This window comes from Cryptomeria japonica, chromosome 4 (assembly GCF_030272615.1).
Source record: "Cryptomeria japonica chromosome 4, Sugi_1.0, whole genome shotgun sequence".
NCBI classification, from domain to species: domain Eukaryota; kingdom Viridiplantae; phylum Streptophyta; class Pinopsida; order Cupressales; family Cupressaceae; genus Cryptomeria; species Cryptomeria japonica.
Window position 1 is genome coordinate 133,267,126 of NC_081408.1, and position 26,203 is coordinate 133,293,328.

Sequence of the window (26,203 nt, forward strand, 5' to 3'; positions counted from 1 at the left end):
TTATCTCTCTGGAATATGGCAGATTTAATCTTAATAAAAGTGATTGTATAAATTTAATTATTTTGATCTATTTATCTATCTATATCTTAAAGCTTTTTTTTCATTTATTTCTCTATTATGGAATAAAGAAGATATTCAAAATTGTGTTACAAATTCAGTTTTATATGGGACATAATATGAGTGTATAAATAAAAGTATATTTTAATTTTGAGCTCTAAATTCATTCTTATTGTTATTGATTTAGTTTTGAATTGTGAAATCGGTAGAAATGTACTTAGTTATTATAAAGAATTAATCAAACTAAAATTAGTCTTAATGTGTAAGTGTGAATCGAATAAATTGTTAATATTTTGGACTTTGAAGTATTGAGCTTAATATTTAATTTGATTAATGAAGTTATAGGTGTTATCTTGAACTCCTTGTTTCTATAGTATAATTGCTCTTGTTACATTTGGCTCTTTCAGCTTCATGTTTGTGTTGGCTTGGAGAAGTTTTGAAGACTATTATTGTTGGACCAGATTCATGTATACTTCCCTACATGGGACCTTTTGGAGATTTGTATATTGAGGATCCATCATTAGGTATACGAAATTCTTATGTAAATTCTCAAGCAGTATAATGAGAATCTTGTACTCATGTAATGATAAATATTGTGATTTGTATAGAAGTTCCTTGTTAATTATTTGAGATGATATATAACCTTATGTTGCATCGTTACGAGGCCTTGAGGATATTTGTTAGTTGATTCATTATGTATCTTGTTAAATGTATCTTCAGCATTTGTATACATATAAAAAAAATTGCATTTTTTATGTTCATGGATGTTTTGCCCTTTGGGCCTCATGACGCGGCGTGACAACTTTTGCAACACTCAGAAACCAAAATGAGGTAGACCAACAACACACTAGCCAAACTAATAAGAGAAACATTAAGTTTTTCTACACCACAACTCCAAAAACTTTGTATACTAATAAAACATTAAGTTCATGCTCTTGCTAAAGTGGGGGCTAAACGTAGTGTCGTAAATTCTATATCTTTACAATTTCACACTCATTTTGGACTCACTTTAGTGGTTATTCCTAATGTACATGATTCATGTATGATTGTGCTTAATTTTGAGTCAATTTCTAGAAGCTTGGTATAATCCCCAACTCACGACCTTTAGTTTAGCCTAAACTAATTGGACTAGGTTCCCAGCATCCCTATCTTGGTGTAATAGGTTACCTAACAACCATATCTAGGCAATTTTACCCCAATTTTCAAAAGATAATAGTTATCTTTGCAAGTGGTGGGAAATTGCTCCCCGGTGTTGACTTTTCCTAAAAACTCAATTTGAAAAGGTGTATGTTGCATATAAATGCAACTCCCTCTCTTACTTGAACTCCTATCAACATTAATTCTTCACAAGAATTCACAATTTAACATACAATCAAGAATAATTGAGCACATGTCTATAATCAAGGATTCAAGCACTTAGGTTCAACAATCATGATCAAGTTTTATGTGTTCATCCATAATGAAGGAATGCATTAAAATATTTAAAGCAACATGTAGCCTTATTTGAGACTTGCCCACAATGGAGTTAGAAAAATAAGAGATTTCCCACTCCTAGTTAAAAAAAGTTAATACAATCTTTCTTGGAAAAGATTAATTTTGTGAGCCAATTCATATCAAACTTCATGGGTATAGTTTGACTGGTCACTCTAATGCTTAAGAAGGATTCAAATTTCAAATCAATTATTGAGGGCAAGGAGTCCTTTGAAAACATTAAATCAACCATTTTATGTTTACAGTTTTATTTTTTAATATGATTTGTTAATATGGTCTCTTGTAGAAGATGATCATGCCATTTGTTCATTATCATGTTAGTATAATTGTACATAATGATTCTTGCTTGAATGTCTTAATCAACATTTCTATATCAAATGTTCCTATTAATTGCAGCACATTGTAATATTGTAAAAAAGAGGAAAATGGTAATTAACAAACATTAAATATTCAAATGCATTAAAAAATGTATATATGAGTATGAGTCTTGAGTATCTTTGAGAGTGATAATGAACATTAGTAAATATAACTTACCCTTCAAATCTCATTCAACAAATGTCATAGGATTGACTACCAAAGCAATGTAAACATGTATAATGTTCAACCATTAGACTAAAAAAATTTGTACTTATAATTCATTTAATAGTATTTTAAATACTATGTATTAATATAAAATTAAATAATTTTTCTTTTTGAATAAATTAGTTTTTCTATTTTAATTTTAAAATATCAAATCAAATAATTAATAATAATTTTTTATATTTATTTATATCTATTTTTATATTTACTTATATGTTCTATTTTATTTTGATATCCAAGTCGGACAAAACAAGGTGTGGAGAGAATCAACCTCCAGACCTACATGGGATGAACCCAAAACCTTAGCCAACTACACCACTCTTTCAAACTTTATATTTATTTATATTAAAAATAATAAATCATTATTAAAAAATCTTTTAACTATTAAATTAATTTATATAAATAAATTTAAAAGTAGTTGTTGAATTTGTTTTCTAGATTTCAATTGTGTAAATTTTCTTTGCATCAGCATTCCTCTCTCATCTTGATGATGGATCATTGAATGTGATCCAAAATAAAAGTTTACACAGATTGCGAGAGTTTCTTGACAAGAAAGCAGTCTAAGAAAAAATTCAAAATTGAAACTTCAGTTACAAATACATCGTAGAATTAATGGTTGGATATTCACCATCACTTTTACTTTTTCTTAAATCTTAGAAAGATATTTTTAAATTTGTCAGATTAGATTTGTACAGTCTATTACAATTGTTGAATTTGTTTTCTGGATTTCAACTGTGATTTCAGTCTCTTTCTGCCTTCATTTTGATAAGAAATTTCACCCGAAACTAAAATTCTTTATAAAAGTAAACGAAAATGTGTCTTTGAACGATGTTTCAGCAGAGTTAATTTCAAGTTTCAGTGATTTGAATTGTATTGATTTAAAAATATTCATATTGTGGGAAATTTTTATTTCTAGAAACGAAATTGTTGAGGTCAGTGAAACAATTGCAAATGAATGACTGGAGATCATTTAAAAAATACATATATAATTTAAAGTCTAAGATTATCTCTAATTTAATTTAATTAATTAAGAGAAAATGGTAAAATGATAATGTCATCACTGAGATCTTTCAACTATGTTTACCCACTTTTAACTTCTTTACAGTTTTTCTTGGCACCTTCACAGATGTATGAGGACGTTTGCCTCTTTCTACGTCTCATACTGATAAGCAATTTCACCCTTTAATAAAAATTCTTTGAAGCTGAGGAGTAGGTTGCTTTATAAAAGCAGAGTTGTTTCGCACAACGCATCATGATCAAACAATTCTTTCCAATAGTAGATCGAAGTAAATTCAGGAGCATGGAAAAAGAGACTTTTTAATTGAGATAATATAATTTCAAATAAAGAATAAACAAGGACTACAAAAATAAGAATCTAGCTGGTATGTGTAGTGATATCAACTTTTTTGCAATTCATAATGTTGTTATGTATTGTTTTTGGATTTCAATTGTGTATTTTTATTTGCATCTACATTTTGATCACACTGTGTGATATATTATCGGATGTTAGAGAGCTCGGATTGTTTATTTCGTTCATTCTTCAATTACGTTGGCCATGTCGATCCATTACTCTTGTGAAAGGTGTTATTGTTGCTTGTACATTGTGCAAATAATGGTAGTTGGTCATGTTGATCCATTACTCTTGTCAAAGATATTATTATTGCTTGCACATTGTGCAAATAGTGGTAGTTGGCAATGTTATTCATTACTCTTTGTGAAAGGTGTTGTTGACAAATGAGAGTTGGTTAGAATCTTATTAATTTTATCCACCACAATTTGATACTATCTTCATGAAATTGAATATGTCAAGTTTAAAGAAAATTGATAGGAAATAAAGATCTTAAAGAAAGAATTCAATCATATTCAATATTAAATCTAGCTCCATACAATGAAAATTCTTAATTTAGAAAATTTCAACAATGATAATAGTTATATGTACATATATTTTGCTTAAAATTTTACTAATAAGTTTTGATTATTATAATAGTCAAATTTTTAAATTCATGTCAATCTTTATTTAACTTAATATTTATCTTGTAAAATGACTTAATACAATTACATATTAAGAAATACACAATGAATCATATTCAACCATATCATTATTCATCACATTGCACACATTCACACATGAATTATTCATATGTTATTCAAATCTGCATGCAATTCTATATATCCCTAATTTATTGTGCTAATTATTGCACCTATCATCATATGGTCACTATCTACCTTGATTTTAGCATCATTCATTCATAGTCAATCCCATAGATGAGGAATTGATTCTACACCATAAATTTGATCTCTAATTTTCTAAAATTCAAAATCTATTTGTACAATTCACTATTACACTATTATATTTAAATAAATTCAATTACATTTATTTATACCATTGAACATAAAAAGGAAAAAAAATCACATTAATTAAGAAAACATACCAGGAACACTTCTGCTAATGCCCCCAAATATACAATTCTAAAAGAATCTAGATATTTAAAATTGTTTTATTCAATTATTCCAAAGACCTTGAAATTGATATTTTTGAAGGGTTGATCTTGTAAAGATTAAAGACAAGCAGAAAAATGAAAACAAAACATAACAAGAAATAGCAAGAGACAAAACACGATTTACAGTGGTTCGGCAATTGCCTACGTCCACTGTTAAGCAAGGAAATCTTATATTAGCTGATATCTCAATTACCAAATACATAGACTGCACCTAGTCATTTATACATGTATTCAGGCATGAAACAAAGAGTTTGGGGAAGGTAGACAGTCATGTGACCATTGGGCTTCACATCCCAACAATCTCCCCCATGAAGACCAACCGGCACAACCATGCTGTGACATCCCTGCTTCTATTTCGAAACTCACATTACAACAAGACTACAAGATTTAAGCTTTGCGAACTCTTGCTCACGTACACTTCGAATCAGCCTTTTCCAAGCTATGTCAGAATCAATAAACCCTAATAGCTCAGCATCATAAAGACCTTGCTTCGTTTCCTCAATCATCATCTTGTGCTTATGTATAGCAGAGTGATCTATGTTCATCCAGAAACTTTTGCTCCATATTTGCTCCACAAGCTCCTCACCATATAGCATAGAATCCCCTGCTCGATACACTTCCAAATACTTCCCAATATCAGGGGTCTCCAAGCATGCCAGCTTCTCCAAAGCAAATGACAAAATCTCGCACAACTCCGAGAGCGTCTCAATCAGGCTGAAATCGTCTGCCTCATTGGCAAAAATACGCTGCTTTACTAGGTCGTTGGTAATGATAATATTATTTTTCACACCGGCGGTTTTGTCCTCCACCGACACATTTGAAATTCGATACACAGTGATCTGCGGCTCTTCTCGGACCGCTAGGAAGATGCCAGAAAACTCAAATTTTCCGAGCAGATTATTGTCCCAAGATTGGGCCTGCTCACCCTCGCACACCTGGATCAAAATCTCAGGCTGATTATAAAAATAAGTGGAGAAAACATGCTCTTTCTTGGTCGAAATCATAGTATTCCTTGGAATAAGCTTGGTCATCACGCAACTTGCAGCACCCACCGAAACATCTGAGATTTGCACCCCAGCCTTGGAAAGTGGGATCTCTGGCTGTTCTACCCGAGTCTTGAATTCTGGCTCACAACTCATGATAGTCTTCAAGAGCATCCTCTGCTCCACGCCCGACAAACACCTTGAATCATCCTCCATCATCACTAAAGCCGCGCCTTCTACAAACCTCCTTAAAGCTTCGCCCAGGTCTTTACAACTGCACACAAAAGGGAACCGTAAATTGTGCTTGTTCATATAGCTCAAACTCTCACTCTCATCGATGAAATCCATGCCTACGGCCTCAACGAATTGCCCGATTCGAACGCGCGATATGATGGGAATATTAACGGTAATTTTCTTGATCTCGCGGACCACATGTGGATCGCTCATTCTGTTAACGCCGATGGCTGCCTCAGCCCATGCTTGCATTGGTTTCTCCTCGGCCGCGACCACCACTATGGCTCCTACTTCTGCAATTCGGGCCTGTTTCACATTGGAGACTTCTACAAATACAGTGTCGTAGAGCATTTGGGCCATTCCAACTTTTTTTGCACATGATGACGATTTCTTTGAGTCACTTCTGCCATTGTCGAGCAGAGCCACCACACTGCCACTTCTGTGCTCCAAATAATTACCCAAAAACTCATCATCGTCTTTGATCCTTTTGCCTTCGGCGTCTGCCCTGTCCTTCCTACTATCGTCCATCTCTGGGGAAATGTTGTCCAGTATTCCAACGCCGCCTCTGTATGGAGTCTGGAGGTCAATTCTGACAGCCTTTCCTTCGTCCTTACCCCTCTCAAAGCAGTTGTCCACCGTGGACAATGAATGAATGGCCAGCCCACCCATCAGAATTATAACCTTGGCCTCATCTTCACGGCTGCCCTCGTGAAGGGGCATGAAATCCAGGTCGCCATCATAGAGACTCGACTCACGGGTCTCCTGCACCTTGCGACTCTTCACCTGCCCATTCACTCGATTAACCTCCTGAGCCTTCTCTGTGGGGGATTCAGCCTGCAAACTATCTCTTTAGGCTCTCTTTTTGCTGAGAACGGGGAAGACATCAATTTTCTTATAATCCCAACAATTATTTTTTATGTGGCCTCACTTGCCACAATACCAGCAACCACCATACAAACCACCTTTGTGATTTCTCACGTTCTATTTTGCTCTTCCCTCTTTCTTCATCATCATATTTTTGGATCTTGTCCACAAACTTAGCATCTTCTTCTTCATCTTTCCAGCCATCCCACCAATGTACATGGTGAATTGTTTTATCTTTTACTTGCACAACTTCACTCCCTTCCGAGTCTAAATTGCTGAGAAACTCGTCAATGATGCAATCCACTTCATCTTCTTCCATCTCTGCTCAAAGACTTAACCTGTGCTCTGATACCAATTGTAAAGATTAAAGACAAGCAGAAAAATGAAAACAAAACATAACAAGAAATAGAAAGAGACGAAACACGATTTATAGTGGTTCAGCAATTGCCTACGTCCACTCTTAAGCAGGGAAATCTTATATTAGCTGATATCTCAATTACCAAATACATAGACTGCACCTAATCATTTATACATTTATTAAGACATGAAACAAAGAGTTTGGGGAAGGTAGACAGTCATGTGACCGTTGGGCTTCACATCCCAACAGATCTAGACAAACACATATCATAATGATCTAGAAATCCTCTAAAGATAGTTTTAGATACCACCAATAGTGAATCGATGAACTAGAAAGTGGAAGTATACATTATACAGTTCAAATTGAATATCTAACCATATATTAGAAACCCTCATCTATAGAAGTATCCTTGACTCGCAATTATTGTTGCTCTAAAACGAAATATAGATACAAGCTTCATTTCTAACCTCAAATTACATAAAATATAATATCATGTTAAAATTTAAGTCTAAAACTAAATGACTTTCTCCCTCACATTTAATTTTTATAATTAATAATTAATATTTTTATTTTTTTATTATTAGAGTAATTTTTATTGTTTAAATTAATTTAATATTTATTACTTACATTGACTAATTGATTTAGATAGTAGATTTAGTTCATGAAAATGTTATTTTTTTAAGAATAGATATATATTTAATTAAGAAAAGATAAAGAAATCATTATCTACTAATATTAATTAAATAAAAAAAATTATATAGATCCAAAACAATTATTGAGTAAGTTCATATAGATTTCATTACTATAAATAAAAAATAAATCTATAACTAATTAATAAATAATTAAAATTTTGTTCTCTATAATATTAATTAAGTATATATTGGAGACTAGATCTTGTGATCTTATGATTAACCACTAATTTAAGCTCTCACCGATTGTGCTAGACTACCAACCCAATAGTAATCAAGTATTTGAGTTTCATTAGATTTTATATAAAATAAGAGCCAATACAATTGTTGCATAAGTTTATATAGATTTTATCTTTAAAACAAAAAAATACTTTACATAAATATTTAATCAATTTCTAAATTATTAATTAAAAAAAAAGTTGGAATTAAAAATAATAGTTTTAAAATTAAATAAATTTAAATATAATATTTAATTTAAAATTTAGTGATGGAAATATAATTGGATAGATATAAGAAAAATTATTTTATTAATCTGTTATAATTTTAGATTTGAAAAGATGTTTTTTTTTTGTATGGCTTACATATGTACTTACAAAATAGATTTTTTTGAATATAATATTTCTTACACAAACCTAAACTATAATCTATAGACCTAAAATGGTAGAAGATGGATTGTTTGTATTTTTTCAACTTGATCTCTACCATCTAAATGTTTGTAAGGAGTACTTATCTTTATAGGAACATCTTTTAAAAATATGGTGAATTGCAATGGTCAAGTTTTTCTAGTTAGACTCATAGTTGAACTATTTTAATGATGATGATCTAAGATTAAATACATCAAGCAAGCATGCAATTAATCCATGATTACATACTTTATAATATTACTAGATTATTTTTATTTTATTCACAAATTTAAAGTAGACATATCCTGCAAAATAGAAAATTGAGTGCACTCCTCTTATAAGTTATTAAAAAATAATTAAAAAGTATATTTATCAAGTTATATGGATTTAATCATTAGATGTAGATATGTGATTTTTAAAATTTGGATTGGTTTATCAATAATTATATAAAAAAATTGGGGATGGGGCCCCCTACTGTCTCCCCACTGGTTCATAGCTCCAGTCAAAAGCTATTCAGGCTTCGGCCAATTACCGATCCAAAAAAAAAAAAATTATATAAAAAAATCAATACATGTATATTTTGAATTAAAGACACTAATAAAATCAATTAATAATCAAGGAATTTAGGAAAAAAAAAAAGGTTCAAAAGCTAAAACAAATCTTATGGTGTAATAGTGTCATAAAATACAAGAACCTAATGGTGAGTAGACCTCAAATTTTTATGTCCTTTCTAATATGTGTAGAATTTTGGGCACCAAAATTACATGTCCAACATTCAATTTAAATTTGTAATTATTATAACACTAGGAATGACAATGACTTTCCTTAAACAAGATGTATATTTCTCATAATTTTCTCGCATTGACAAAAATAAGTATGATCCTTAATGTGAGTACATTATAATGCTCAATTTTTTTTGTTTAGAACATGGAATTTTTTTTTGTGGCTAAATATGAATGTTTGACCATTTATTCAACCCCATTTTTTTATGAAAATACTCATGTCACATAGTAAAGTATATGGTATAAACATAAAATCACAAAAAGAAAGATGTCGCTAAGTTTAAAAATAAGGCATAAAGTATAAAATTTAAAAGGTGAAATGATAACAGCTGGTTTAGAATATAAATGGCATGAATGAGAAGGCCAAAGTGCAAGGTTTCATGAGCTAAATAGGAGTGTAAAGAGAAGTATTACAACACACATCTAGAATAAACAAAAGGCCAAAGTCTAATTGATACTAAACACAAGGAAGAGGTGACAAAAATAATAGGAGACGTATTCAAAGATACTCAAGTCAACATATACCATAAAAGGTTTCGTTGCATCATCCACATCCTAATTAGGAGTTTAAAAAAAAATAAAAAGTATATAGAAAATAAAAACACTAACTACAAGAGATATGGGTGAGATTAGCTAAGCAATGGATTCATTCACCTTAGGTGTGCCTCTAAAATTGTTAAAAATTTCATCACTAAAATTGATTACCATATGGGAATATCTATGTAAGAATTCTCTTTGCCTTTATCAAGCTTATCCTTTTGGGTGGATTGGGGAAGAACATCTTCATTGTCTAAAAGCTCAGTTTTAGTTATTTTTATGTGAGGGGAAATGTCATGAATAAAATGCATGACATCATCCTCCCTACATATACTTTGACGTCGAAAATAGGTTCTCGAAGAATAAGGAGAATTGAAAGATGTGAGAATGTTGATGTTTTTATTTTGCCCCCCTTGCTCAAAGATATGTGTATGAGAAGAAGATAGATCCATGTTACTTTCCAATGCTTTCTCTTTTTTAGAGAGGTCATTGGTTATAGCATTAGGTCTCATCTCATTCACACAAGATACCCTCAAAGAGGTACAAAGGTTAGGATCTTTAGGTTTAGGATCTACAAAAGCTTTAAGGTGATTAACATAGTAAATGCATTTTATTAACAACATCACCATAAGGAAACATAAATGATACATGAAAGCTTTGAGATCTAATTGAAAAGAAAATAATTTGGAAATCCTAACAACACAATATGACCAAGTGCTATGAATAAATAGAAGCAACATGAAATGAAAGAAACTCTTATCTGACACACGATTGTAGAAAATATATGCAAAAAACAATGTAATCACATGCGAAAGAGCAAGTAAATCCAATTTATTAATTGCCATTAAAAGTCTCTTAAGTGAAATCTAAATTTACTAGAAAAACATATCTAAAATTAGGACCTTTCTATGAAAATTAATTTTAAGATTTGAATTTGTGTTTGACCTTAGAGAGTGTTAAAATTGATAAAGTACGCTGATTTTATGGATTTGAGTATAAAAATACAGTCAAATTTATCGCCTCCCGAAATTTCAGAAAAAAAAAAAGTCGAGGACTGTGGCAGGAGTGCACATGATCCGACCAACTTTTTTTGAAATTTTCAAGGCTGATAGAAATTATGATCTTAATGTGAAATCCAAAAAAACAATCAATATGGAGATGTCTAGATCGGTCAAACTTGCAGTCAAAGGTTGAAAATAGAAGAAACTTTTAAAAATTAGGGTTTTATGATGTAACCACTTAATTTTCAGAATAAAGAGATGGATTTGAATTGCAATTTTGAAATAGAAATCAGATCTAAAATAAGCAATTAAAATTTTACACCTCACAAGCTTAATTTTCTCAAAATGAAAAATCAGGGTTTTTATGCAATTAACCTCTAAAATTTGCAAATAGATCAAACTTGAAAATTAAAATTTGAAATTAAAATTTCAATTAATCAGATCTAATAATGAAAAATCAGAATTAATGTGTAAGACGTTGGGTTCACCAAAATTTAAAGTGGAAAATTGGATCCTAGTGACTCCCCACTTAGGAGAGAGAAAGGAAGTCACTAGGATGATTTTCACTTGGAGGAACTCTACATTCAAAAGAGGGGCTTGAATCCACTAGATCCAAATCCGAGGGAAACAAAGATGTGAATTCCAAGTGGATTACAATGGTTGAAGTGTGATTTACCCTCTTTTGTAAATGAGAAAGTTGACTTGTTGACTATGCGGAAAAGAGAGGAAATGAGTGAAATGAGGAGCTACTAGTTTAGGATCGCCCTGTAACTTCTGATCTGAGCTAACTAGACTGATACAAATCTACCGTGCAAATTTGGAGAAAATTTGTCAAGACCATAGTGGGAGTGTACATGGTCCTCCAAAAAATTTGTGAAACGAAAAAGGTTCTTCCATCTCTAGGAATGAAACCCAAATTGTTGGCATTACTAGATTAATTGATTATGTGTTGCATTGATGTTTTGTCATTGATGTCAACACTATCTGTTATGGTTGGTTACCAACAGACAGGTTTTGGTTACCAGTAGAAGATCTAATGTTACCGGTAGAAGAGACTATCTGTTGGGCACTTCCGGCATGTTTGGATCTATGGAATGTGATTGGTTACATGTGGTACGTGCTTCTTGAGCATGTTTTGGTCAGTTGGTATTGACTTGGTAATCAAATGTTGTCATACATTCTAGTAAACCCTTACCGGCATTGGTTTAAGGTTTAACCGGCAGAGCTTTCATTGAGGAATCTTGACAAGATGCATAATTGGTGTTGGTGCAGTTTCTACATGGATTTCAAGATGCTAAAGATGTTCTTTGATCGTGCTTCAACTGCTTGAAGAACTTGCTTTGGTGTAGTGGACCAATAGGTCTGGTACCTATCTAGGTTATGGACTGGTATCATGCTAACGTGTACTCTACACGTTATCGAGATGTTTCGAGATGATTTATGGATTGGTTATTGTTGTTTTGGTTTTAAGACGACATGTCATATCATTGTAATATGGATTTATATTGTAATGTCTTTTAGGTGGCAGACCTAATTGGTTTAGGTCTTAGGGTTTGTATAAATAAGAGGTAGAAACTCTTTGTAAGATATCATGGTTAAGGAAAACGTCATGGTCAAGGAATGTAATGTGTGAATATTGTAATATCATTTAGGAAGAGGAGTTGATCGATCATAGGTGATCGAATTCGATTCAAAAGAGGATTTAGTCCTCCGGCATTGAGCTTAACCAAGACTGTAATCAAGCATGATAGATGCTATCTCTAGCAGTTCACTCTATTGGATTGTTGTCCATTTATCTAGAGAAGGTTTTAGCCTCTCTGTAGTCAGTGAGACTCTTTTGTAATGAGCAATACGCTCTAGGTAGTGTGCCTTCCTGCAAGCGCATGCCTCTCATTGTAACACATACTTTCTGTAGAAGTATCATTTGATTGTGGGTATGCTTCCCACCGTGGTTTTTCCCTTTCCAGGTTTTCCACGTACAAATCATGGTGTTATGTGGTATGGTTGCTTTGCATTGATTATCTATTTAATTGTTAAGTTGTATTGTTTATCGGTATCTGTTCCTACCAACATTTGTATGTGCTTTACATGTACTTGATCTGTTTAAGGTTATTAAGTGGATTAAAAGTTATAATCTGTTAACAACTGATTCACTGCCCCCCCCCCCCCCTCTCTCAGTTGTTCACCGGTTATCCTAACACAAACCTGCAATTACAGCTATGCACCTACAACCTACACATAGAAATGAGAGGAAGAATGGTTGTGGATAGGGGTTTGCCTCAATCAAACCTCGATTGAGGAATCAACCTTGAAAGAAAGTAATTGCAAATGCTTGAAAGTAAACAATGGAAATGTATACCTTATAGATCTGCAACTTGTTGATAATGGTTGCTTTTCTTCTTGAATGTAATCACAAGTGTCATATGAAATGGCATGTAACGTAACAAAACTCTAACACACACACATACTTGCAAATGAATGTTGTAATGTTGCTCCAATGGATGAATGAAGAAGACTTGAATGCTTGAATGCTTGATGACGACCTTGAAATCTCGTATCTTATCCTTATGCCTATCATCCTCCTTCAAATGAGGGAACTGAATCCCCTTTTATACATGCCTCAAGGATTAATTTTCAACCACCGAAGGCCGACAAAGAGGAATTACAAACCCCGAAGGCAAATTATGCATAGGAGACCGAGAAGACCTAGCTTAGGGACACACTATGGGGTGGAGACATGGGTGCCACGCCCCTGTCCTGCCCTATTTTGGGGCCCGAACATGGTCTAAAGAAACCACAGGTCTTGAAGGAGGAAGAGTGAAGGGGTGAGAATGTAGAAATAGGTCTTGGTTAGGGAAGAAGATATCGTCACCAAGGTGAGGACCTAAAATATGGTTAAAATTGCAAGGTTCGCAATTTTATGACACTATATATATACATGTGCGTACATGTATATATATATATATATACATACATATACATGTATATATATATGTATGTAAATGTATATATATATATACATGTATATACATATACATATATATGTATGTATATGTATACATATACATATATGTATATATATACATGTATACATATATATACATGTGTGTGTGTGTGTGTGTTATTTTTAAACACAAAATTAAAACTAGACACATTAAATCATAGATGTACATACATACATATATATTGTAATCTAACTAGATAAATCTGAGAATTGTGTACACATGTATCATTTGAAACTTTCAAGGACATGTACACATATGTATTAAAATACATGTATTAAAAATAAATTCATATTTTTAATGTCTTAAGGGGTCATGCGATCGAGGATGTCAAGGAAGGGGTCCTATTTCCTCTAAATGTCCTAATGAGATCCTGAATGTCAAGTACATACATTGAAAGTTTAAGAAATCATGTGATTGAGGATGTCTTAAAGGGTTCTATTTCAGCTTAGAGATGTCCTAAGATATCATGAATGTCAAGTACATACATGGAAATTATACTTGGGGTCATGTGATAATTAATTTCTTAAGGGGTCTTATTTCAACTAGAGGTCCTAATAAAATCCTAAATGGCAAGTATATTTACATTTAAAGTATAAGTGGCCATGTGATTGAGGATGCCTTAAGGGGTCCTATTTCAACTTTGAGAGGTCCTAAGATCTCCTAAATGTTAAGCACATACATTGAAAGTATACTTGGGGCCGTGATAATTAAGTCTTAAGGGGTCATGTGTGATAATGAATGTTTTAAGGGTTCATGTGATAATTAACCTCTTAAGGGGTCATGTGTGATAATGAATGTTTTAAGGGGTCATGTGATAATTAACCTCTTAAGGGGTCCTATAAATCAGCTAGAGGTTCTAATGAGATCTTGAATGTTAGGTAGATACATTGAAAGTAGAAGGGTTCATGAGATAATTAATATCTTAAGGGGTCATATGATAATTAATGTCTTAAGGGCTCCTATTTCAGCAAGAGGTCCTAATATTGAATGTTGAAAGTAAACATTCAAAGTATACTTAGGGTCATATGACTAAGGATGTCTTAAGGGGTCTTATTTCAACTTAGAGAGGTCCTAAGATCCTAAATGTCAAGTACATACATTGAAAGTATAAGGGTACATGTGATAATTAACATGTCTTAAGGGGTCATGTGTGATAATGAATGTTTTAAGGGACCGTCATGTGATAATTAATGTCTTAAGGGGTCCTATTTCAGCTAGAGGTCCTAATGAGATCCTGAATGTAGGTACATACATTGAAAGTATAAGGGGTCATGTGATAATTAATATCTTAAGGGGTCATGTGATAATGAATTTATCAAGGGGTCCTATTTCAACTAGAGGTCCTAATACTGAATGTTGAAATAAATAAAAGATTAAATAAGGGGTCACATGCATGATTGAGATATAGATTAAGGGGTCCTATTTTAGTTATAGATCCTAACCTTGAATTGTCAAGTATACATGTTGAAAGTACATTAAGTATGAAAGAGATTAACGGGTCATGATCAAACTTATATATGTATAAACATTAAACTTACATGTACATCAAGTATACAAGCTTAAGCCTAGAACATGTCAAGGACCATCCTAGAATGGAAAATCTTAAGGGGTTAAGATCTAGTTCATGTGTCTTAAGGGGATTATTATAGGATTTCTTAAGGGGAGAACAATTTAATTAGATATCTGCATGAAATATTAAGGGGTCCTAGTTCAACTAAAGGTCCTAATGATCCTAAATGTTAAAAATGCACATTGAAAGAGCCTAAGGGGTCTTATTGTACTTATATGTCTAACTGTTAAGTGCATGTCAAGTATGAAAGTTTACACCCAATTCATAATCAAGAATGTCAAGGGGTCCTATCTAATATGGGTTTTGATTTTGGTTTTGGTCTTAACTTTCATTTTCTCTTTCCTCTTCTATGCTTGTGGTTTGGGTTTGAATTTCATTTTCATTTTCGTTTTTCGATTCATTTTAGTTTTTGTTTTTGTTTTCATTTTTGGATTCATTTTCATTTTTATTTTTATTTTTTATTTTCATTTTCGTTTTCGTTTTTGTTTTGTTGATTATGCAAAACAAATTATTTTACAAAAAAATATAAACTACATAAATTTTAAAACGTGACTAAATGCAAAATTATGCATTGCTTTAATATTAAAACCTAAGCTTAATTTTTTTAATAAAAGCCTAAACAAAACAATATTTTTTCATTTTAATTTTTTTCTTAAAAAGGTAAGAAATAAAACAAAAAAGAGAGAAAAAAGCCTACCTAGAGGGGTTGGTAGGCAACTAAATGCTCTCTAAATTGGGATCTTGATTAGGTCTCATGGTGAAAATAAACTAGATCTCATTTTTTTTTAAATTAATACTAGTTTGAAATGAGATCTTGATTCATTTAAAATAGGATTCCAATTAGGCTCGGGATCCCATAGGCAATGAGATCCCTATCTGTTTTTCAACTCAAGATCCTAAAGCTATCTGGGATTCTAATTTCTTTTGGTCCAGATCCTATTGTGCTTTGCACGATTTGCAAAATTTGGCTAAGTGTACTCAGCTTCTTGATCTTACCCATATGACACACGAAATTTAATCTATAATAAAGAGGTGAGAGGAAAAGAATGAATAATCAAATTCTATCTGTAAACATCTCTAACCTTGAAACACACAATCTGATAAAAAAAGTATTTTTAAAGACAACATGATGTTTTAGGCCCTGAGAGGATGTTGGTAGGTTATGAACCATAACCAAAATAATCTAATAGTAACCAAAATACAAGTAGCATTAAATAGCATCATGTGATACCTTCTACAATATAATCAAGGAATATCTCAAGGAAGAGGGACACAAATCTTATGAACCCCACAATGGTGAGATAGAATATATAAACACAAAAAAAATAGGAGAGGAAGAAGCTACCCAAGAATATGTGATGCATATATCTACATTTGTAATAAAAAATGCATAGTCCACAAAAAATATATAAGATGAATAAATAATAAAAAACTTGCCTTATGATGTATATGAATGCTTAAAATGATTTTAATCCTCAACTTATACATATATTATTCATTATTCTATTTCTAATTTCTTCATATTGCAATGCCCCAACTTTTGTAACATAAATAATATAGACCTTAGGCCTACATTTTACGTCAACAATCATCTTCAAGTTAAGAAGAAATAAGAGGGGGGGAGGTGGGCATACCATTAAGGTACATAAATAAAGGTAGAATGGTTGGCAGAAATAGTCATTATGGGATTCAAGTGTAAGATACAATTAATAAGATGCAAAGATGGCATGGATTAAGTAGTGAAAATAATGAAATGTTAAAATATGAAAAGCAAATTTGTAGACACCTAAAAATGTCTCATTAATCATGTACTAATTATTCTTCTAATTGATTAAATAATTCATTGATTATTTAATTGAGATAACTAATCTTATTCTTCTAAGTTTCATATTTCCACACCATCTTACTAATTATTCTATTTCAATTTTATCTTGAAATTAATCATTCAACCATTTCCTAATGTTAATTAAATAATCTTTATTATTTAAATAAATTCATTTTCAATTTCTATCTCTAATCATTTAATCATTAACCATTTCCTAAATATTAATTAAATATTTATTATTTAATTAATTGTGATTTAATCCTTTAATTTAAATAATCTTTATTATTTAATTAAATTTAATTTTTAAATAATTAAATAGTTTCTTTAAATTATTTAATTAACTAATTAATTCATCTAATTTCATTTAATTTCATTAATTCAAATTCAAATTCATATTTCTTCCAATTTCTTCTAATTTCAAATACATGTGCATGATTTCAAAGATTAAATTGAAAATCAAAGCCAAGTTCTAAATATATTCAAATAACAAATTGAATTTAAAATAAATTCAATATTTGAATTAAATCACATGCAAAGATTAAATTGAAAATCCAAGTCAAGGTGCAAGAACATGCTAGATTAATTAATTCAATTAATTAATTAATTAAATCATTATCTTTTCAAGCTCTATTTCTATCTTCCACTTTGTTTTGTTCCAAAAAGCTTTCAATTTGTTAACTATTTCAGTTTCTTTAATTTCCTCCAATCCTTCTTTTTGTGTCTTCTAGTTAGCTTTTTCTAAATAAAGCATTCTTTGTCATCAATCAATTATCCTCCAATCATTCTTTTTCATCTTTCAAACAAGTTTTTTCTCAATCAGTTAACTCATTTGATCTATTCAATCAATTGAGTTTCACCTCCAAATCAATAGTTCAACTATCAATCAGCATGTAAGCTCACTTGAGTTCCACCTCTTAATCGTTATGTTCCACCTCTCAATCAATCTCACCCAATAATCTATAAATTGAGCATTCAATCTCCATTTTCAACAATCACGAACTTTAAATCTTCGTGTCATTTGCAGGTTGTCAGCGCAATATCTGAGAGCCATCATACCACAAAGAAGAGAAGAACAATGGAAGCTACATCCGATCAAGGAATATGGAGTTTTAATTGATATATTTTATATTCGTATTGCTTGATTGTGTTATTTCATTGGTTTTGTTTAGGATTCTTTGATTAAATAGGGATTCATTATTTCTCTTTGATTCTAATCGAATAAATGATGAAATTTAGCATATAGAAAAGTAATATAAAATTCTTAATAGTTTAAGTCCACCAAAATGAAATATAATAAAGTTGATTAATCTTTATTTCCACTTCCTTATTTTCTTAAATAGAAACAAAACATAAAAATATAGTTTACAACTAATAAATTACAATGTTCATTCTTTGGATGTATTTCTATGTTTTTCCTACTAAACTAAGGAAATCTTAGATAATTAAAAGCATAGTACTTGTATCATAGGTATTCATGCAATTCATGGATGATGGTGCAATTGACCTAGTATTGAAGCTCATCGTCGCTCTCCATATACAAATCACTTAGTACAATCAACAAACAAAAAAATTATTCCAATTATAGCAAGACCCACACACAACAATATCAAAGGATGATAATAAAATTAGTAAACAACTATTAGAAAAGTATAAATATGTGCAATAAAAACATGGTATACAAACTTTAAAAAAAAGGCAAATGAGAGTTAGGGATACAAAACCTCCACACAACTGACTTGCTGATTTAATTCATGTAGGTAGGATAAAGAAAATAGGGGTGACTACTAGGGAGCTTGCTAAATGGTTGTCTCTATTTAGTCTTCTAACCTCCATGGATAGTCTAATAAAAATAGAAATTGAAGTTAGATTGTAGGTTTGAGATGCTCATTCTAAGCGTACTTAGAACTTCACAACAATAATATTTATAAAATTAGATTTTTATAACTCAAGTCTAGAGAAATAAGAATAGGCTTTATAAGTTCGAAGCAAGATAATGAACTAAGAATTAGTTCTTTAAGAAAACTGAGTGCATAATTTCAATCTTATGAAATTCAAAATAAACTACAAATTAAAGAGCAAGGAGCTAAAAATGAGAGGAAACTAAAACAACAATAATAACAACTACTCTTGGAATATAAGAAGAAATGTGTTCCATGAATGGTGAGAAGTTGTTTTACAATTCATGTTCCTCAACATCTATTTAGTAATAAATATTAGGAGGTTGTCTAGAATCACACACATTTAGTATAGGGAGTATACAAAGTTATGAACAAACATTATGATTAAAAATAATGCAATGGTGGATGCACTATAACAATGTTTAACTCTAGAAATACACAAGAATATTTTAATAAACCTCGTAAAATTCTCACACTTACCAAAATATCAAAAACATCATAACTATTTAATGCATGTAGGGAATGAAGGAGAATCCTAAACAACCAAGGATGTTATTTTTACTCAATAAGTTAGGAAATATTGGTTACAAACTTGATAGAACCTAATCAAATGCCTATGACAAGATAATTAAAATCAAAACATCACCAATCCAATTGTCATATTCAATCCATAGGTCGTACTATCACAAGACAACTTGTACTCATATGAATGTTACCCAATTACATTACCATGAAAAATATCATAATTAGCATTGTAACATAAATACACTAAATTATATAGTTATAAAAAATAAATAAATATGAATAATAAAACTAAAACTGCAATATTATATCAAATCATAAAAACTATTCAACACTAAAATTAAAAAATAAAATAAAAACAAGATAAATAAATTCCAATTTCATCCTTCATTTATTGTACCTCTAAAATTAATGAATCTTGATTAATATCATAATTAGAAACCATGACATCACCCTCACCACTTGCAATTAACCCATAAAACTACAATCCTTTTAAATAAAAAGTGAAATGAAAAAATACTAATCAGAGTTTGAAAGATTGGAGTTTTACAATTACATACAAGATAGTAAAAAACAATAAACAAGTAACTAAACCACTAAAATACAAGTAAAAGAAACAATTATAGTTAATTTATTTTATTTTGAAAAATAAATTATAAAATTATTATTTTTTTTTAGAATCATTTAATATCGATTGTTATATACCAAGTTTAAGAGTACCAAATTTAAAAAATCCACACTCCAATGACTAGAAATTTTAGATATCAATTTTCATGACTTCAATTTAAATTAAACAATACTAATAGATAATATATTTTACTTTAGATATCAATTTTCATGACTTCAATTTAAAATATACAATATCAATGGATAATATATTGTACTTTCTATTTTTTCTATTAATATTGTAATAAAATGATGATACTATTTTGAAACTTTCAAGATTTCAATTAAATTTTAAATTATATAGATTGAAGCAACTAAATTTTAAAATAAAAATAGATAGAATTATTGAATGATCATTGTTAATTGTTAGCTAAGTTACAATGTTAATTATCCACAATTATAATAAAGTAATCCCTAACATCATCAAATTGATGGAGGTCAATTAAAATTTTTGACAAGGAAAAAAATAAATATATGATATGAATTTTTAATTTGATCTAGATATCAATACATATATATTTCAAAGACTAAGACTTTTATTATCTAAAAATAAATAAATATAATATTTAAATGTTTAAAAATAAACAATCCACTCCCAAAAAAAAACCAAAAAAAACCAATGTACTCTTCATCCAATACACCTAACCCTGGTAGAACATTCTTTATCTAATAAAAAACAAAATCTTTAAAATATTTTCACTAATTTTAATTTCGTCAAATATAAAATAGTCAAACAGAGTTAAGATTAAGATTATATAATTATGACAAATTGTAGCTAACTATTACATATAACTAAAACTGAAAATTAAAAACTGATGTTCAGGAGAAGTTTAATTAACCTGTAGACAATTCAAACTTCCATACTAATATAACTTCAGGGCAAATGTCCAAGTGATCAAGGAACCCCACTGCTACACATTCCAAGCTACACAAAAAAACAGAATCAAACTGACTTTGGGATGGACAAACGTTTGCTCTGCACCCACAGCAAAAAAAAGAAACAATAATTAAAAAAAATAGGTTTACTGAAGTGAGCATTTGAGTGAAAATTTACTCAAACCAGAGTTGCCTATATTGTATATGCAGTTATCAGATTGTACATTTGATATATATATCAGAATAAATATATTAAATTTAATGAGTGAATAGGTGTTTCCACCTTATAAATCTGTTCTAATTAAAAGACAAAATAAAGAAATGGAATTTGATGTTTTACCAAGATGTGAGTCAATGATCAAGCCAATCCAAACTGAATTGTACTTCCACAATTTCAACTCTGAGCTCTGGGATAGAAATTCCTTTGGCCTTCAACCACTGTTTCCCAATCTTCTCATCGCAGATAACATGTTTCAGGGAAGTCAGTCCCAAAACACTTCTAGGCAGCCTCTTAAACGAGAACACTCTCTCATATCTAACTCAGTTAAATTCTTCAGTTGGCCTATTTCCTCTGGAAGTTCTTTCAGACCCACACATACTGAAATGCCCAGATATTCCAACCACCCAAGGTTTCCAATTGATGATGGCAGCTCTTTTAGTCCTGGCAGTGCTGACAGCCTTAACACTCTCAAAGAGCTCAGATTTCCAAGGTCATATGGTAACTTTTGAACCTGATGGCAGTTGGTAATAGACCACATATGAGCAGAAGGCATATAGCAGATATTTGGGGGCAACTCCTCTAAATCACTGCAGTGGTCCATGTTAAAATCATGCAGCTTGGTATTGTTGAATGCGGAGGAATTTTTGAACCCTTCACATAAGCTTAAAGATAGCTTCTCCAAGTTCTGCAGTGCTTTTCTCTGTTTTAGTACAGCTGTTGCAATCACCTTCTCCAAGCGGACACTTTTGAGTTGAGTGAGGGAAGATAGGGTTTCTAAACCTTTCACAGTTGCTCTCTTTGTGCCATAATTGTATACCATGAGAAATTTCAATTTCTTCATGGATTTCAAAAATGGAGGGAGATAATATTCACTCGCAGTAAAGAGTAATATCAGAGCCTCTGCTTCCGGTAAATTCATGTCGTACCACTGATTTTCCCCCATAGGGCCTGCACGTACAAATCAGAAAATGAAATTTAATTAGGAAATATAGGAAATGGCCACTACATGTTTGGGTTATAAGGACAACTGATAAGACAATTTAAGCTTCAATTCTCTTACTATTTATTATTATGTCAGTCATGCACATAATACAGCCTGAAAATTGGGTCTGTAAATTTAACATCAAATAATTACACTCAAGCTAGATGCAAATTTTTGTACAGAAATTTTAAGATCTATTAAAACATATGGCCTAAATTTCAGACCCCATATGTGAGAAATCTTGAAACCCACCTGTGTTAATAGAGGCAATTTGAGCATCGAACTGTGGATCACAAAGCGCCCATGACCCTGGCAAGTTAAGCTCCTTTCTGGGCATAAGTAACCTCTTCCTATGGACTAAATCGCCCTGGCATCCCAAATACGAGGCCAAATCTCTCATTACATCGTGCTGAGAAAAGTACAGCTCAGAGATGCTCCCATGAGAAATTGCAGCTCCACTCCTGAAAAGTACAACCACCATGTCAATAATGTTAAAAATAAAAAGGGTGAAACACAAATTCTGTAAATAAAAAGATGCGTTTGAGAGCTACTGGATTTAATTATGTTTCTTTGGGTTTAATTATGTTTCTTTTTTTATTCATCTCTTTCTATTTTCTTGTTCACTATGAACTATTGATTCCGAAAAGAAAAACACAATTAAATCTAAAAGCTCTCCGGTATATTTAACATAAACTGTGGAAACATAATATATCATAAAATGATAGACAATTACCCTGGATTGCTTGTTAAATTCAACAGATTTCTGCTTGCAAGTTCCAACAGGATGACAAAGGCATACTGCCATTCCAGATTCCGAACATAAACCCAAATATCTAGCAGAGCATTAGCACAGATCTTTGTGTCCTCTGGAAATGACCCCAAGTCTAAGAAACATTCTCTCACCACGTCATCTAACAACTCAATACTAGTCTCCAGACATTTGTAAAGACCTTCTTTGTGATAATCTGATATTGGTTCCCCTTTGGAAAGCTTATTCTTTGCAATCTCCCAGACTACAGGAGGTTCCCCATGCAACGAGCTTGCAATCACCTTAAGAGCTAATGGCAAACCTTTACATTCTGCTTGCACCTGTAACTCAGAATGGAAAAACATTCAAGAGGTCATTGTAGTTAGAGAAAATAGATAAATTATTTATGTCTTCTGCTTTTATAATCCTTCAAGTGATATGCAATATAAACTCATTCACACTGCGGATAAATCAAGACTCCAACCCAGATCTGAACTACCTAATACAACAGTTGAGACAAGTGAGCTGACTCAAGAGATCAAAAATTTGGATCTCTAAGTTTTTTTATTTAATTAATTGATATTAAATCACTTAAAATTTGATTTTATGAAAAAAAAATTCTCCATAATGATTAATTATATGTTTTATTCTTGCCAGCACACTCGTTATTTCCTCCTGCCTTATCCAGAAAAAATTCAAGAGGATTAATTTTGCTGTAGCAAAAATCCCAGATATAAAAAATAAAAATAAAAATTTGGCATATTTAGAAGTATTACAGATTTCATCCAACTCACAAAACAGTAAAGAGCTCAGAGAAGAACAAACACCTCCTTCACTAGATTTGCATCTGCAGTGCATGGAATTGACGTCTGTCCGAATGCCCAGAAGCAGAAAAGTGACAGAGCATCTTCCTGGTCCAGCAACGGTAATTGATACAGTCGAACAGAGAGGTTTCATGGTATAATGGAACTGTCTCTAGTTGTGATGAGAGTTTTGTACCCTGCGCCTTCAAATAGCAAGTTTTCCAGGCTTACTCTGGTCCAGACATCATCCAAAATCACCAAAGTTGGCATAGACTGCCTTGAAAGTTGCTGCTGAAGCTGTATATGTGCATCTTCCACCTTTGCAATTCAGGTTTCTTCCCCCCAACTATTTTTTCCCACATGATCTCTAAAATGCCTTTGAGATTTGGGGACTGTGAAACTGTGATGAAACATATGTTGTTTCCAAAATAACCTGATATTCACAATAAACCAAATCTGTTTATTCTATAAATTCTTTAACATACAAGAAAAAACAAACTAAAGGAAACTGCCTACTGTAAACTAAAACCAGTAATTAGTACATAGAGCCATGCAAAAACACCTTATGACCAGAGATTTGCAGAGTCCTATCTAAATAAAACAGAGAATGACAATTGTTACATAAAATTGTAAATCAGACAGATTTATATTTATCATCTACTATAGGAAATCCAAACGTAGAGTCATAACCAAAATAAGTTTTAAGAAGTTTAGAGCTCATTTCAGAACTACTATCCCCAAAAAAAACATTTGGCTTATGAGGATGCTAAAAGTTCGTCTCATCTTCTCAGAAAAGGGCATGAAAAAGCACCCAAAATCTTGTATTATGTTGGCATTGAAGGAAGAAGCCTTAGAAATTGCACAGAGCGCCTTTCAAATGAAAACTTAAAATAGAAAAACATGACCCAAATTGCAGAGTAGCCCCTTTGACCTTTTATTTGAGTATCGTTGCAGAGAGCCAAGGCCAACGTCGTTTTACCGCCTCCTCCCATACACTGAACTCCAACGACAGACACTTCATTGTTGAACAAAAGCTCCTTCAAATCCCCAATGGATTTCTCCAGACCAACGAAAATTTGAGATTTTCCATAGCCATTACCATGATCATAGCTTGCAGAATCTCCTTCAATATCATTAGAGTCAAACAAATCTTCTAAAACCATTTGTTGATGCATCATGGTATTTTGGGAAGGGTCATTTGTTAGCATGGAACCTTGTTTGAAGATGAAATCATTCAGTCCCCTGCTTATATCAGCAGACTCGGGTGGGTAATTTGTTTTCAGTTCTTCTAAAACAGCTCTGGTATCAAGCATTATGTGGGCAGGAATTAAGCCCAGGAAGCCATTAACATCCTTTTCAAACTTGAGAATCTGCATAGCATACCTATAATTGAAAAGCAGGTTGAAAGTACCAATATTTTCGCATTTTTTCACGAGTTCGGCACCTCTTACAAGTGTATAGTAGAACTCATGAAAGATGGGATTTTGCTTATCCTTGGGCAAATTCAGATCCGAAACATAAAGTTCCTGAATGAGTGGGGTTAATATCTTCAGCTGGGCAGCGGCTCTGACGCTGAGAGTCTTGCAATTGAAAATGTGCATCATGCATATATCTACGAGAGTAATAAAAAGCTCTATCTTTACAGCCTACTTACTTTTTCCTGTTCTCCAGTTTGAAACGTGCCTGCGTACTCAAGTTCTTAGCCAGGATTCCGCTTCACTTGAACAAAATTAACGCTCACTAGAATTCTTGAATGAAGTCAGCACTATTCTCAAAGAATCGCAGATTGATAATTTTTTGAAAGGATGATTTTCTGCCTTAGATGATAGACAAGATATTTCAGCCTACGAGTAGTAAAGCTTATGACGTTTATATAGAGAAACAGAGAGATGTTCTCCACAAGTCTACCTGGCACCAGATGACGTGTCATGCTAAGTCAGTTTAAAAGGGCAGCTGCAATTTATAGGGGTGTCATACCCATTTCTGCAGTCTTTTATATATATATATTAATTATTTATTAAAAATAATTTATTTATTATATTTGCTGGCCTGTTATCTTAACACTCATAACATGGTATATCGGTGCTTTGAGTATCTTTTTGAAGTACTCATTGCAGATTATGGTTTGTTGTTCTACGCGGGCACTTCCTTGTAATCATTTCTTGGTGATTTGTTTTTATGTGTTAATCATGTTCGGTTAAATTGGGAGGGATGTCTTGGGTATCTTCGCTCATGCGTTCCCCTTGTTCGGTCATTCATTGATGATTACACTGACGTGTTAGTTTTTTTCATTTCTGGGTTTGCAATGAGAACTATGGTTTCGTAGCATCAATCTGCTGCCATAATATTTTGATATGGCTCTTTCAAATGAATGCTATATATGGTAGTT

The 26,203-nt window shown here is 31.8% G+C and overlaps 1 pseudogene; it reads right to left on the minus strand.

The window, feature by feature from the left end:
- Positions 1–21,228: 21,228 nt before the first annotated feature.
- Positions 21,229–25,662, minus strand: LOC131855971 (putative disease resistance protein At5g47280; annotated as a pseudogene).
- Positions 25,663–26,203: the final 541 nt, after the last annotated feature.